Source organism: Schistocerca americana, chromosome 5 (assembly GCF_021461395.2).
Source record: "Schistocerca americana isolate TAMUIC-IGC-003095 chromosome 5, iqSchAmer2.1, whole genome shotgun sequence".
NCBI classification, from domain to species: Eukaryota; Metazoa; Arthropoda; class Insecta; order Orthoptera; family Acrididae; genus Schistocerca; species Schistocerca americana.
Genome location: NC_060123.1, coordinates 489,284,697 through 489,300,671, shown reverse-complemented (window position 1 = coordinate 489,300,671; position 15,975 = coordinate 489,284,697).

The window sequence follows — 15,975 nt, the reverse complement described above, 5'->3', positions numbered from 1 at the left end:
AAGTCATGAACATGCTCGCGGATAAACCAAAGGGAGTGATGATGGCTGTCTTTGGAATGTCACGTTTGGCTACAGGTATCTGCGTGTAGGCCTTTGCACAGTCTAACATAGTGAACACTACTGAGCCACTCAATGTGTAATTGTAATCACACAACAAGGGTACGGGATAACGATCGGGTATTGTCCGGGTGTTCAGGGCTCTATAATTGCCGCACGTTCTCCATGCACCCCCCTTCTTTGGCACTAGATGTAATGGTGAGGACCAAGGGCTGTTGGTAGGCCAGATTACACCATTGTGCAACATACAGTCAAATGCTGCCTTTGCTATTTTGGGGCGATCTGGAGTTAAACGTCGCGGCCTACAAGAGGTAGGGGTCCATCAGTAGTCTCAATATAATGGATGGTATCATGTCTTACCTCCTTAGATGCACTGGGTGGTCGCATCAGGGCTGGATATCCTCGCAGCAGCTCCGCATACTCGCCATCCACTACCTGAATTACCTTGGCTTTATGGACAGTGGCATCTCGATGGAATCCGGATGTTGTTAGGCCGATGGTGTTGTCGACCAGGCGAGAGTTCTTTATGTTAGGCGGCAAGTTGACTACAATTCATAACATTGTCAGGAATTCAGCTCCGACGATTGGTTCGGCGACGTCGGCGACAGTGAAGTCCTACGGGAAAGTGCGCCGCAACCCGAGGTCGAGTTCCAAGCGCATCATGCCATACGTCGTAATCCGGGAGTTATTAGCAACTGTGAGGCATACGGGGCGTAGACGGTCGCTTCTGATGTAGCATGGTTCGAGGAAAGATTGACAAATGGAGCGACGACGGAATCGATGCCGGCTCCTGTTGTCTGTGTCGCGGCAATGTAACAGCTCGCTGATTTGCCATGATAATAAGTCCACTTTGTTGGCGAGAACATCATAATCCGTGCGCAAGACAGTTGTCGCCGCGCGGGCGCACGCCGCGGTGGCGGAGCAAACTATTGACGGCGTCATTGCCTCTTGGATCTTATCGGCTAAATCGGCCACTGCATCTAAAGACGCGTCAGTCTGCGACACCATGATTACCTTCACTGGTGGTGGTACCCAACTGTTCCAGATCGTAAGCAGCAAACTGTCCGGGACTGTACCTGCGTCTACTTCACTCCGCAGATGAGGTAGATACTGTGAAGGTTTCTTATCGCCGATGTCCTCTTCGGTAAGCACCTGCCGGATTCATTATTCTTGTGAAGCAGACACGCGCCGAATTAGTTCTGCTTTCAATAGGTCGTAGCTGTTCGTTCCTGGTGGGCTAATTATGGTGTCTTGAACCTCAGGTGATCTAGTTTTCTGACCACCAGCACGAATTTCGTGGCGTCGACAGGGATACCCGCGTAGGAAAAATTTGCTTCGACATGCGCAAACCACAGAGATGGATTGTGCGACCAGAAGGGAGGTAGTCGCACTGCTAGACGCGCCACAGAAGCATTTGTTGGCTCTGGTGGATTGCCATCTCCATTTCTTGCAAGGACTTCAGCGTGCATGCAGAAGATCACGCGGGGTCACCACCTTGTCAGTACCGGTTTGAATTACCGCGATCGACGGTTTAACATCTGCGAGTGCTTGTAGGCTGAATAAGAGAAGCAGGCTTGTCTCAGCTAGATGGACCAATTTATTTATGAAACCCTGTGGTCGGAACACACAATATTACACTGCAACCAATTACCTGTGCGAATGCGTGAGAAAAGTTCAGTACAGTAAATTATTCCATATCTGACACACTTGGATTCACGCTTTCACCACGGAGTAGAACGTGGAAACAGAAATCAACAATCAAAGAATAAAACACACAACAAATGTTGCTTGTGTATAGCGTCTCTGGCGTCCAGTGGGAAAGTTTTGCAGCACTGTACTTTCAAACACCTGACCATGTCATGGCGCTAGATGATGACAGAAGACACCACAATGTATATGACTTAATTCATAGATTGTCAGTAATTTATGATGAATTATCTGGATATAAAAAATATCATAATCAAAAATATGGTGTATCAAAAATGTTAACTAAGAAAGTTCAGTAATTTTATCATCAACAATATAAATCATATACCTTATTTAATTACATCTTTAAAGAATTTACTACATTCATTCTGGAAATCTGAAAAATGTCATACAGGATTAGTTAATACATTAACTAATAAACTAACATTCAAATTCATCTACAAGGCTATAATTATAGTGATCCAGGTAAAAAATTAGATGAAAATGAGCTAGAGGAACCTGTTAGACGAAAATTAAATTGTGGAATCTGTTAGATGAATCATGTAAAAAAACTTGATGTTTCCATATGATTCATAATGATCTGAAATCTAGACATAAAGCAGACCAATAAATTCAAAGGGAAGAACGTTTACTGAGGTATCATTTAGAGAAAAATTAGCTGCAACAAAAGTTAGTGGGATAATGCATGGAAAAAGAAAATCTGATATGTGTTTATATATCGAAAAAAATTAATGAGGTGTATAAAATATTAGACTGAATCAAGAAGAACTTAAGGTTAGATCATTTTGTACTACTAAATGGCAAAAAACCTAATAATATTAAAATTACACTCCATAACTACACTGTGTTGATTATTTACCTGATACTAAATAAAGAAAGAAAGAAAAGAAATTGTGGAAATTTCATTATAACACTAGGTATACATGTTATGCTACAAATTCTTAAATATTTCATTAAAAAGTAGGGAGGGGCAGGTTTAACATAACATGAGGGGGCCTTATTACCAATTTTATTAGCAGCATGAGGAGTTATTTTTGCAATAGCTAGTGGAGTAACACCTATAGTAAAATCGGTTCCTGATAAATGAATGATGCAGAATTCACAGAGCAAAAAGACATATTGTAACATTAGGAAAAAGCCTTTACATTACAAAAAAGGTATTAAAATAAATGTTATGTATGCTAATTGATTAAGTAATTTTGATATATAACAACTTATTAAAAATTAACAACTAAACACTTGCATATTGTCCTTATGATTAATGAATTACATAATAAACGAAGAGTTTTTGATTGTGGAATATTATGAAAAGGATAGTTGCTTCTCACCATATATCAAAGATACTGAGTTACAGATGGGCCCAAGGAAAAGCAGCCAGAGACTGCAATTGTGTGCGTGTGTGTGTGTGTGTGTGTGTGTGTGTGTGTGTGTGTGTGTGTGTGTGTGTGTGTGTGTTCTATCTCTCATTAAGGCCATGTTGGTTGGAAGCTAATTTTCGGACTTTTTTTTGTCATGCCGATCTGCGTCTCAGCATCTCCATTATATCCTGAGTAAAAACCTATCCATTTCATAATATTGCTGTTAAAAATGGTGTTTAGAAAATGAATTAGATGACTTTGTTGCCAAATCTGATATACAAGTATACTAACACAATTCATAAATGTGTCCACATGCAACAATTCAATAAGAGAAATATGGTATATGATTTTATTACAGAAGGTTATAATAAGACAATAAATAACCTCAGAGCAAATCTTAAATTTGCATCAGACACAATGAATTAGAGAGTAAGGGAAATGATAAATAACTGAATATACATATATGACTGGAAATGAATAAAAAAATCATAATTTTCAATATGATTTTAAGCTTTAAAATATTATAACAAAGGTTTAACATTAAATGTTTTGTTACTGCAGTAAGTGTATATATTAATATATAGGAAATATGTAATAATAATTAATCCATAATAGAATATAAATCAAATTTTCTAACTGTGAGATTAAAAATTACAATGAAAACTGAAGCAGTTGAAGTAAAAATAATTATGTCTGGTGAAATAATTATGACAGCTAATGTCGAATTTATAGCAAATGAGAAATTTAAATTTAGCATGAAATAGTATGAGCTGTGGATAAGCATATGTGGTGTCTTAAGTGTAAAACATTTACTCAAACTTATCAACTTCAAAGATGAATAACTAAAAATGGATGACAGAGGATTGAAGCTATTTGTAGATTTAAAAAAGTGAATTTGTTAAAAACAGTTTGAAAATATTCATGAAGAAATTTTTTGTGAATTACGTAACTCAATAAGGAAAAATTTTAAAAGAAAATATGTTGTTTTGCTAGCTATATTTGGTTTGTGACAAGTGGATTTCGCTCAAATGGACTCAGGCAACTCACAAGGAATTTCAAAAATAAATATACAATATGAATAATTATTAACTGTAATTGACGTTTTTTCAAAATTTGTGTGGGCTATTTGAGTTAAAGATGAAAGGCAAAAATATTTCAGTAGCTTTTGAAAAAATGTTCTTGGTAAGAACTCTGAGAAATCTTCAAAGAGATAATGGAAAAGAATTTCACTACAAAGATTTTCAAGAAATTATGAATAACTACAACATTAACCATTATTCGATTTAAAAGAACATTAAAAGAAAAAAGATTGAAAAAATTTGCTCTTCAAGGTAATTAAAAAATGGATAGATTCGGTTTTGAAACTACTTGATGAGTGCAATAACACAAAATATTAAAATTTAAAAATGAAAACAAAAGATCTAGCTAACGAAAATGAAAATAATGTTATGCAAGTATGCAAACTGTAAATGTTGTAGCTACTGAGCCCAAATATATTGTTGGTGGAAAAGCTAAAGTCAGTAAACCAAAACGAATTTTTAAAGAAGGTTGTACTGGAAAGTTATCAGCAATATCTGAAATGGAAGATGTTATTTCTTCTGATCCAGTTACATACAAATTAAGAGCTTTAGACTGAGAAATGAAATAAATTTTATAAACATAAGTTACAGAAAACTAATTATCCAGATATATATACCTTGGTAGGAAAGAAATGTGACAATGTATATGTTACCTTGTTGGGTTCTGATAATTCATGTAACAGTTGGGTCAATAAAGCAAAAATATTTTTCAAAAATTTTGTGTTCAAATGGAATTATTTACTGGAAGTTTAGAGCTGTTTGGTAGTGTTTAGAATATAAATTTTGCTGACTGGGTTAATAAAGAAGACAGAATATTGATGTACCACATTTTGTTATTATAATAAATTTCATTAAAAATTATTTGAAATTTGAGTCGATTGATAAAGTGGATTTAGTACGATTAGTTTGTGAGAAATATATAGAAATTGTTATGAAAGTTAATACAATCAAATTGTGAAACAAGTAATTGGATTTTCACTTTTATCGAAAAACAATCTAATTTTCAGCAGGAGTCAGAGGAATTAATAGATTTTATGTTAACTCAATCTAATGAAGATTAAATATATGATTAATCAGTTGTTCTTGCATGTAAATATGTGACAGCAAACAATCTTCACAATTGTTTTCAGTTTTGGTACAAATTAAATAAGTTAGTAACGTAATTAATTCTTAGGCCGGTATTACACTTTCAAATTTCTTTCTCCAATATCTTTGTCAAAGAAATTTGATGGTGTAATAGGGAAATATTTGATCAAATCTAGGGCCTCATAGTAGATTCGATCAAAGAAGTCGCTTGTCTTCCATTCACTGCAATGTGACATGTTACCACATGGAGCACTAGCATCGCTGCAGCGTTCTATCATCTGTAGTGTTTTGAACAATATTGGCAGTAAACACAATTGGTGTGTACCGACAACTACAAAATTAATAGAAATGTATAAATCTGATGAGGCTCTTTACAATGTGAGCCACCCTGAATACAAAAATTGATTAAGAAGATTGGAGACCTAACCTAACCTAGCCCTCTCCTGTAGCAAGGAATCGGAGTGTTACAGTGAGCCCATCTTCTGCAGATGTGGCAGTTCTTAAGTGAATATTGTGCTTTTTGATATGAGGATACACTTCACTGATCACATACAGAAACGTATGCTCATCCATTCTTAAGTAATTGATTTTGACTTGACGTCCTCCACTATAAGCTCACGTAACATGTTTTTGTTGAAAGCTTTTTATCGTGTCGTCGTAAAACCCATGGCTTCGCCCAGGTAGGTTTCCTTTTTTTTCCCCCCTCTGCTTCTCTTCCGCATGTGCACACAGTGCAATTGTGGTACATGTAACTGCTGCAGTTAATAACAAGTTGTTGTTGTCAGCCACCTTGAACTCTGACGAAAAATGTGATGACAGTGTAATACCCCTTCTAGCGCTACGTCAAAGATCTTTGTCAAATATATTTGATGGAATATTTGATCACATCTTTGATCAAATTTTTAACAAAGAAATTTGATAGTGTAATACCGGCCTTAGCTTTCTAAACAGTTCGGATGTCTGCATCTAATTTTGTTTAATTATGTTTATAATCTTCTTTCTTGTGTTCTAATGACATAATAATTGTGTTTGCAATTACCATCATATGAAATTAAGGGAAAGAAAACTGTTCTTAAATTACGGTGTATGTCTGTTGTACAATATGCAGTACAGTACTGCGTCTTTCTTCGTTTCTTTCACATAATATTTCATTTAAATTTTGTATACATTCATCTTTCCACAGCATGATCCCATCATATAATTTATTTATTGCTTGTAATTGTATACAATAATTTTTTGGTTTATTTGACTTTTATAGGAATTTGTTCCTTCTTTTCAAGTCTTATATTGTCTATATTCATGAATTTTTGATAAAACTTCATGTGTTACTAATTTTTTGGAATTGTTTCGATGCTTGTTTTTTTTATTTTAAAGTGAAAGTATATAAATCAGTTGCAATGATAAATGTATTAGTTTTTCATTATAGGTGTGGCCCACCAAACTGGAATGTCATAAATTTTCTAAAACTAAGATAAATATTAAGCATTGTTCTACTAATTTATAATCTGTAAATTGATATGTTCTGACATATTTTATCTTATTTAGGTGTTCCACTACTATGAGTTGAGAGTTTTCCTAAAAGACGAGTTTTAGACAGTAAATAACCAAGTTTTTCTTAGCAGGTTTTTTGATGTGGCAACATAAATAATTTGATCTTTCTTCATCTCTACTATATCAGATATTATTCTGTATTTTCAAGTTTTTTCTTGAAGATCATTATCTTCTGCATGTATTACACTGTCTTTGATTTTCTAGTTTATTTTCAAATTCTATAGCTTGTAGCTCAGGTTTGTATTCTGATGTACTTTGTACTAAATGTATCAAAATTTGTTCTGTAGTCAAATAATATTTTCTTGCTTGCATACACATTTTGTGCTGTGTGCTATTACTATTCTTTTAAATCATTAACTGTTAATAAAAATCTAGCATTTTCAACATTATTTGGTGCCAAACTTTTCGTACAATTTTGTATATATTTATATTGTTGTGGAAGTCTTTTAACCTTTTTTGTTTCAATAAGTAGGATATCATCAGTTTTAAGAAATAAGACAATATCCTTTATGTTGCAGTGATGTTTCAGGTGGGAAAATTTTCCTAGCTGAAGCACTGTATAAAAGATGAGTAGTTATCAATACATGTTTTCCTTCAAATAATGGAAACACAATATCTTTGAACCATGTTCCCAAATTATTTGACTATTATTATTTCTAATAAATTCAAATGTATTTTTAATTAATGGATAATACAGATTGAGTACAAGCCATTTAAATATAAATATTTTTATTAATTAAATTTTAAATACAATGAATGAATTGCTTCTGCTTCGCATATTTCATATTTTTAACAAAATCTGTTATAATGAACAAATGAGGGTAAATGAAAGTAGAATTTTACTAAGAAAATTATATTACTTCAAATTATCAGTTGCTAAGGCATAATAATGTCTTTTAGGCCAATTTAATAAACACCACCAGTGATTACATACGTATTTCTCATGTTATATAGTAATGGTTGTAATTCTTGTCCAAAATCAAGTAAAGTTGTTCAAGCGATAGTAAATAATTGGTTGCTCACATTTGGCATTCCAGACTTGCTAATTACAGACTAAGGTACCAATTTAACCCTGTTATGACCTGCGGTGCATATGTGTCCCACTTCACTTTTTCGTGCTTCACGACTGGGGCGACAATAGAAACCCACATCTGTAGTGTGCTGCAATCTACTGGAAGCCTTCGCTACTACTTGAACCCATTACAGACTTCTTCCCGCCAAACAGCTGCATTCTGCTGGAAGTTGTTCGATGCAGTGCACTTTTTTGATGGCTTCTGTGAAAGTTTTTGCATATTTTTTAACTTTTCTTTTGTAAATAAGCAAAGTAAGCATAATAACCGTATTTATTGTGTTTCTCATCATTTATTTATAAGTACTACGTGCAATTTCAGTGTAAAATGTATTTCGGTGACTTGGTAAATAGTTTTTAATTTTTGACCACATGAAATATCAATCACATGGCCAGTAGGACATGTTTGTCCCACATATTATTTATAATTTCGTTATACATTCGACATTTTGGCTTCATTTCTTTCTCTGTACGATGCTACATCAGTTGGCTCTGTAATGTATTCATACAATAATAATAAAAACGACAATAATACTACTCGTAATTTGTTGCACAATTACAGACCTTATTTCCGTTTTCTTTTTAGAAATGTCACTTCTGAAAGATGAACTTCTTGAGTATTACTTTTCGCTTCCTGATAATAAAGAATTTTCGGAGGAAGAAGGTGGTGATGAAGCTGCAGATGAACTCACCCATCTTGATGCATCCAATAGTACATCTATTGATACTACACCACCTAGGAAATTGGTTGAGCCATCTAGCTATGGTCGTCACAACTATGGTGACAGTGCTAGAATGGAGGTGGTAGAAAATGATGGTATTGCATGTGCAGTAAAAAAAATGTCGCCGAAATTACCAATGACACTGCAAATGAAGTTATTGTGTGTACAGAACAAGAGAGTGGGGTCGAACATGCCATTGAAATTGAAACACAGTGGACTGACGATGTAACTTATTATGAAAACTTATCAGCATCTCTTGATGGAAGTGCAGATATAAAGTTCGATTTTGGACAAAACGATAAAGAAATGATTATTTTATTACAATTTTTACTGATGATTGTTTGAGGAAGATCAAAGATGAGACTAACCTCTATGCAGCTCAAATAAGTGACAGCATAAGACAGTCCAGCTCCAATTGGAAAGACACTGACGTTGAAGAAATAAAATATTTAATTTCCATTCACATTCAAATGGGAATATGTAGGCTGCATGAGCTGAATCACTATTGGTCTACCGACCCACTCCACTGACCCACTCCACCGACCCACTTTTAGGTGTAAGTGCAATTTTTCAACTAATGAGTAAAACCACGATAAAAAAGCTATCTGAGAACATTCATTGCAATGACAATGCTACAGCAGTACCAAGAGGTGAAGCTGGCTATGATCGACTACACAAATTACAGCCAATAATTGACGCCTATCACTATCAATTTGAAAAAAGTATACGCTCCATCAGGTATCATGTCTGTTGATGAATGTATGGTCCTATTCAAAGGGCGTTCTTCTATGAAGCAGTACCTTCCAATGAAGCCTGTAAAACGAGGTTACAAAATTTGGTGTCTTGCCGACTCAAAAGCAGGTTTCATAACCCAGTTTGAGGTGTATACTGGAAAGAAGGACACCCAAGACTCATCGGGCAGTTTGGGAGAAAATATTGTGCTCCATCTTACTGCGTCATACATTCAGTCTCACCACCTAACTGTGTCTGATAACTTCTTCACGTCATACAATCTGATGAAGTCACTAAATAAAAGAGGACTTTTTGGAGTTGGAACAGTGAGGACAAACACGAAGGGACTTCCAGGTATGATGAAGAAACTAGAGAAATTACAATGGTGGCAGTTTATGTTCAAAACGAAGGGATGTGTCTCAGCAATAAAATTGCAAGACAACAAGACTGTGACAATACTAAGTACTTATCATAGCCCAAAAGATGTAACCTCTGTCAAAGGGAACTGTAAGCATGAAGGAGGACATAACCAGTTATCCTTTCGCTTATCAGACAGCTAACAACAGGTCATGAAATCAAAAGAAGAGGAAGACCTAATTTTCTAAGAAGAAACAAGCCAGGCATCAAGAGTGTACCAGACGAAGTTCACCTTCAAGCTGGAAAACATTTCCCAGTAAAAGACACAAGGAAATGCTGCAGGTTCTGCAGCACAAAGCGAAAAGAAGTACGAACCAACATGATGTGTATGCACTGCAAAATTACGCTATGTGCACATCCCTGCTTCGAAAACTAATAGAAAATAAATGTTACTGATATCGGCATTGGTAAAACCAACATCAAACATTATTTGCAATATAACCCTTGTATTTGTATAAACTGGTGACAAAAATTAATTACTTTTTGTAAAAGTTGCAGCTGAAATTAAATGTTCTCTCTTATGCTCTGGTTGTATTCAAATCTATACAATACTCCCACCTAATGAGCAATGGGACGTATAAGTCCAACTTAAAATATTAAAAAACTGGTCATAGCGATCATACACATTTTATACATTTCGCTTTAGAAGCTATACTTTAAGCAAAATAAAAAACAAAAATTTTAAAAAACTGAGCAAAATACGAGGGCGGTTCAGAAAGTAACCTCCGATTGGTCACAGTGCGAGTTGTGGGGGGAGTAGCGACGCCATCTGTGCGTTCACGCACTCAACAGGTCAGTCGGCATCAAGCCGTGGTCGAGTGAACGTCGTACCTGCGCTAGTTTAGTTTTTGTGGCAGTTTGAAATGTGTGCTGCAATAGAAAACCCCGCCAAATGTGAAGTGCGTGCTGTCATAAGGTTTTTTACAGCCAAAGCATATTCTGCAGCAGCTATTCATCGTGAGCTTTGTGCCGTGTACAGACCAAGAGTTATGAGTGAAGGAGTTGTCCGTGAATGGGTACGTTTATTTAAAAGTGGACGAGAAAACGTTCATGATGAAGAGAGGAGTGGTAGACCATCATTGGTGACTGACGAACTCGTTCAGACAGTTGATGCAAAAGTTCGTGAAAATCGACGTTTCTCAATGTCGGAGTTGTCTACTGTTTTTCCACAGATTTCTAAGACTCTCTTGTACGAGATAGTGACAGCAAGATTGGGTTACCGTAAGTTCTGTGCACGATGGGTGCCCAAAATTCTTACCGACCACCACAAAACTCAAAGAATGGCCTCTGCATTAGACTTTCTGTCACGTTATGAGGACGAAGGAGAACCATTCTTAAACAGAATCGTGACCGGTGACGAAACCTGGATTAAGTACGTGAACCCTGAGACAAAAGAACAATCAAAGATGTGGGCACATTCAAATTCGCCTACCAAACCAAGAAAAGCCTCGCAAGATTTTTCTGCCAGAAAACTGATGGCAACGGTGTTTTGGGATGCCAAAGGGGTGTTGTTGGTTGAATTCATGGAACGTGGTACGACCATTAATCAAGACGTGTACTGTGAAACAATAAAAAAGTTACGACGGGCTATACAGAACAAACGCCGTGGTATGCTGACTTCCGGTATCGTTTTTTTGCACGATAACGCCCGTCCTCACTCTGCTCGCAGAACAACGGCCCTTCTTGAGTCCTTCAAGTGGGACGTTATCAACCATCCACCTTACAGCCCAGACCTGGCGCCAAGTGATTATCACCTCTTCATGCATTTGAAGAAATGGCTCGGGTCACAGCAGTTTGATGACGACGAAGAGCTCAAAGATGCGGTCACAGGCTGGCTCCAGGCACAAGCGGGTGATTTTTATGCAGAAGGAATTTCAAAGCTTGTGAAGAGATACGATAACTGCCTCAATCGCTGTGGAGACTATGTAGAAAAATAGTGCAAAGATGTAGTTGTAAGATGTACATATTAAAATATTTTTATTTAACTTGGTGTATTTTTTTAAATCAACTGGAGGTTACTTTCTGAACGGCCCTCGTATAATGCACTCATGAACGGGTTCATGTCTGATCCTATGAAACTGTTGTGTCGATTGTTCCGAATTCACAAGATGTGAACAAGCCCATTCCATCCTCCAGCCAATGGGAGAACAGAGAGAGTTCATCGCATAATTTTGAAGATGTTGAGCTATTACTTTCCAAGATGCTATTCTAGGCGGGTGTAAAATGCATGTGCCCAACGGAAAATATTGAATGCTAAAATGATGATATGGCTCTGTCTAACTACCCTCTGAAGTAGATCTTAGGAGCTACCATATAAATTTCAACCTCAACATAAATGAATGATTAAGGCAACTAATACTACTAAATGATAAATGTTGTTTCTCATTATACATTTATTGTAGATTAAAAAACAACCCTTTATATTACAATTGTCTATATTTCCTGACTAAAAATTGCTGATCAGTTTCCCACCTCTGCTCCTTTTTACGGCCACGCGATCTAACATAAATAACGTGAAATGACTGCCATCATCTACATACCAAACACTGGAAGACACTACTTTCAAATGTGATCTACGGTGGTGTGGAACCTCAGTTGAAATAAACTAGCGTTATCACAGCTATTTAGCTTTATAGCCCTAATAAGCCAATGCAATTAGCAATATTACTGTATGTACTGCGTCCGGTTCGTCGGAGTGATAGTTCTCGTACACGTCTGCGATGATGGAAGAATTCCAACCACAAATAAAACTCTTTCAAACACTAGGACGGTAGAAGGCGGTCCTCTGACTAATATACTCTAATGCTGTCTTCTCCTCTCTGCGTTCTACAGACGAGAAACGCGAATTCCCAGCAGCAAGGACGGAGTTCAAATAACGACTCAACGTAAGTATAGAAAGAAGAAGTGCTCTCAATCACTGAATTCTGCATACTCAAGGACGACTTCCAACCCAGACAGGTAGTCCAGAACTGTATAAGTTCACAACAGTACAGTGCCTGACCGTTCTATGATCTCTCATGAGAGCAAAGACAGGATGTCCACCTGTACCAACAAAGCTGATACTCAGTGACTGTCACACACGGGTGCTCAGACACAGAAGACCACTCCTCTGCACCGCTGACCTCCCAGCACAGCTCGGCTCCCCCTGCCTCAGAACTCAGAAAACTAATCATCTTCTCGAAACCACAGAATATTCTACCTCTCTACAGATTCTCCCGAACACCAACCAACCGTATTTTAGTCCTTTGTCGTCCAGCGTGGAAAGTTTGCGAGGGAATACCTATACTCATACAATGGTACGCTTCTGAGTAAAAATCCGAGGAAATAACCAAGCCTTTGTGATTTCTGAGGTGACACTTCCTCATTCCTCTCAGCTGCGTCCAAGATTTTTGTAGTTTCCAAAGTATAATCCTTCTGGCCTAGCTACAATGCCAGCCAGTATTGAGACAAACTGAGTTCCAACCCACTCGCCATTGTTGTATTCAAGATGGCGGTGATGACGTCATCCAAGATGGCAGTGTGTAGACTTGGCAACAGTGCATGACATCTTGCAAGATGGCGGCTGTGATGTCAACTTATGATGCAAGTAAAAGATGGTGAGAAAGTGCCACACACCCCCCTGCCCCGCCCCCCTGGTGGGAAGTTCAAATTGCATCAGGGCAATGCAACCTCTACTAACCTAAGAAAATGGCAGGAAAGAAAAGTCAGTGAAAAATGTCGGGAAAGAAATGGTAGTTTGGGTCTGAATTATGGTGGTAAAAAATGGGCAATTGGGCTATCCCTACTAACCTAAGAAAATGGCTGGAAAGAAAGGGCACTTAGCTAGCTCCACCAACCTAAGTCATCCGACCACCACCTCTACCTAGGGATTGACGGGAAAAGGACTCGACCTGTGATGGACATAAGTCTTCATTATTTTGCATGCACCACTCTCTATTTAAACAATTAGAGGCAGTACCACCATGCAGCATGTTCCTCGTGAGGTCCAGACTCCAACTGACCTAGTACACAGTACTGCTGCCAGAGAGTGCTCTGATCTGTGACGTAATCCAAGATGGCCGCCATGACGTCAGCTGATGACGCAAGTACTATTATCCAAGATGCCGGGAAACAATGTGTTCACCATGAGGTCCAGGCCTAGTACACAGTACCACCACCGGAGAGCGGTGTCATCACTCACAGCTGTTCAACCACTTTATCTCTCTCACGATTCTAACGGAAAACATTTGGCGTGTAGAGCCCATCTGCATGTGCATACTGACGTCACAATGTCTAGCTCGCATGCGCATACTGACGCCCCACATCATGTTCTAGAAATCTGCTAGTGATTCTAACAAAACACGTGTGACATGTAGCTGACACATCACACATCCAACAAAGTTTTCAAGTCACATCACTACGTAAAAATAAGAACCAACTCGAACTCTTGGAAATTCTATAGTGTCCCACAAATACTTAACATTCACTTTTGTGATGTAACCTTAGAAAAATTTCTGCCCTAACATAAGCTGTTTACCATTCATCTTTGTCACCCACCCCCTTAAGTTATTGTACTGCGTTTTACATAAAAATTATGCAAATTAACCTAGTGTTCTCCCTGCCGCCGTTGGATAAGCAGCTGAGCAGCAAGTCGTATACTCCTAGCTCACTCATTTGTTACATAGTTTAATTCTTAATTTCTTTGCGTGTTTTTGGTACTTGCATTGTTTAATTCATAAATTTCGGACGTATTATAGTATTTGAGAGTTGTAGCATCGCGTTTTAGTACCTGAATAGTGTAAATTCGCGTAGTCGGTTGTCTTCTGTTTTTGTTTTGAACGGCCAGTGTCGGTTGGTCACAGTCAGTGTGCTCCCTGCCGCCGTTGATAAGCAGCTGAGCAGCAAGTCGTATACTCCTAGCTCACTCATTTGTTACATAGTTTAATTCTTAATTTCATTGCGTGTTGTTGGTACTTGCATTGTTTAATTCATAAATTTCGGGAGTATTATAGTATTTGAGAGTGTAGCATCGCGTTTTAGTACCTGAATAGTGTAAATTCGCGTAGTCTTCTTCCGCCGCCGAGCAGTGTCAGCAGTGCGCAAGTAGCAGCATTACTGCATTTACTAGGCAATCTTGTATTTTAATAACCGTTTAAATTTTGTCGATTTGTTTGCACTCTCTGTAGATTAGTTCAGACGGTCTTTGCAAAACAGTTTTTAGCATGGATAGGGACTGCAACTGCTGTGTTCGGATGCAGGCTGAGTTGGCATCCCTTTGCTCCCAGCTTCAGGCAGTGTTGGCTTCGGTCACACAGCTTGAGGCTGTTGCCAGTGGGCATCACTGTGGGGGTCCGGATGGGGGTTTGTCGGGGACGGCCAGCTCGTCCCACGCATCCCCTGATCGGACTACGACCGTGGTTGCCCGGGATACTGCCCGCATTGAGGCTGATCCCTCACATGTGGTAGAGTGGGAGGTCGTCTCAAGGTGTGGCAGAGGGCGAAGGACATTCCGGAGGGCTGAACGGAAAGCCTCTCCAGTTTGTCTGACGAACCGGTTTCAGGCTCTGTCTCAGGCTGATCTTCGGCCTGACATGGCTGCTTGTCCTGTTCCAGAGGTTGCCCCTCAGTCTGCAAGATCCGGGCAGTTGCAGAGGGTGGGCTTACTGGTAGTTGGGAGCTCCAACGTCAGGCGCGTAATGGGGTCCCTTAGGGAAATGGCAGCAAGAGAGGGGAAGAAAACCAGTGTGCACTCCGTGTGCATACCGGGGGGAGTCATTCCAGATGTGGAAAGGGTCCTTCCGGATGCCATGAAGGGTACAGGGTGCACCCATCTGCAGGTGGTCGCTCATGTCGGCACCAATGAAGTGTGTCGCTATGGATCGGAGGAAATCCTCTCTGGCTTCTGGCGGCTATCTGATTTGGTGAAGACTGCCAGTCTCGCTAGTGGGATGAAAGTAGAGCTCACCATCTGCAGCATTGTCGACAGGACTGACTGCGGACCTATGGTATGGAGCCGAGTGGAGGGTCTGAATCAGAGGCTGAGACGGTTCTGCGACCGTGTGGGCTGCAGATTCCTCGACTTGCGCCATAGGGTGGTGGGGTTTCGGGTTCCGCTGGATAGGTCAGGAGTCCACTACACGCAACAAGCGGCTACATGGGTAGCAGGGGTTGTGTGGCGTGGGCTGGGCGGTTTTTTAGGTTAGATGGCCTTGGGCAAG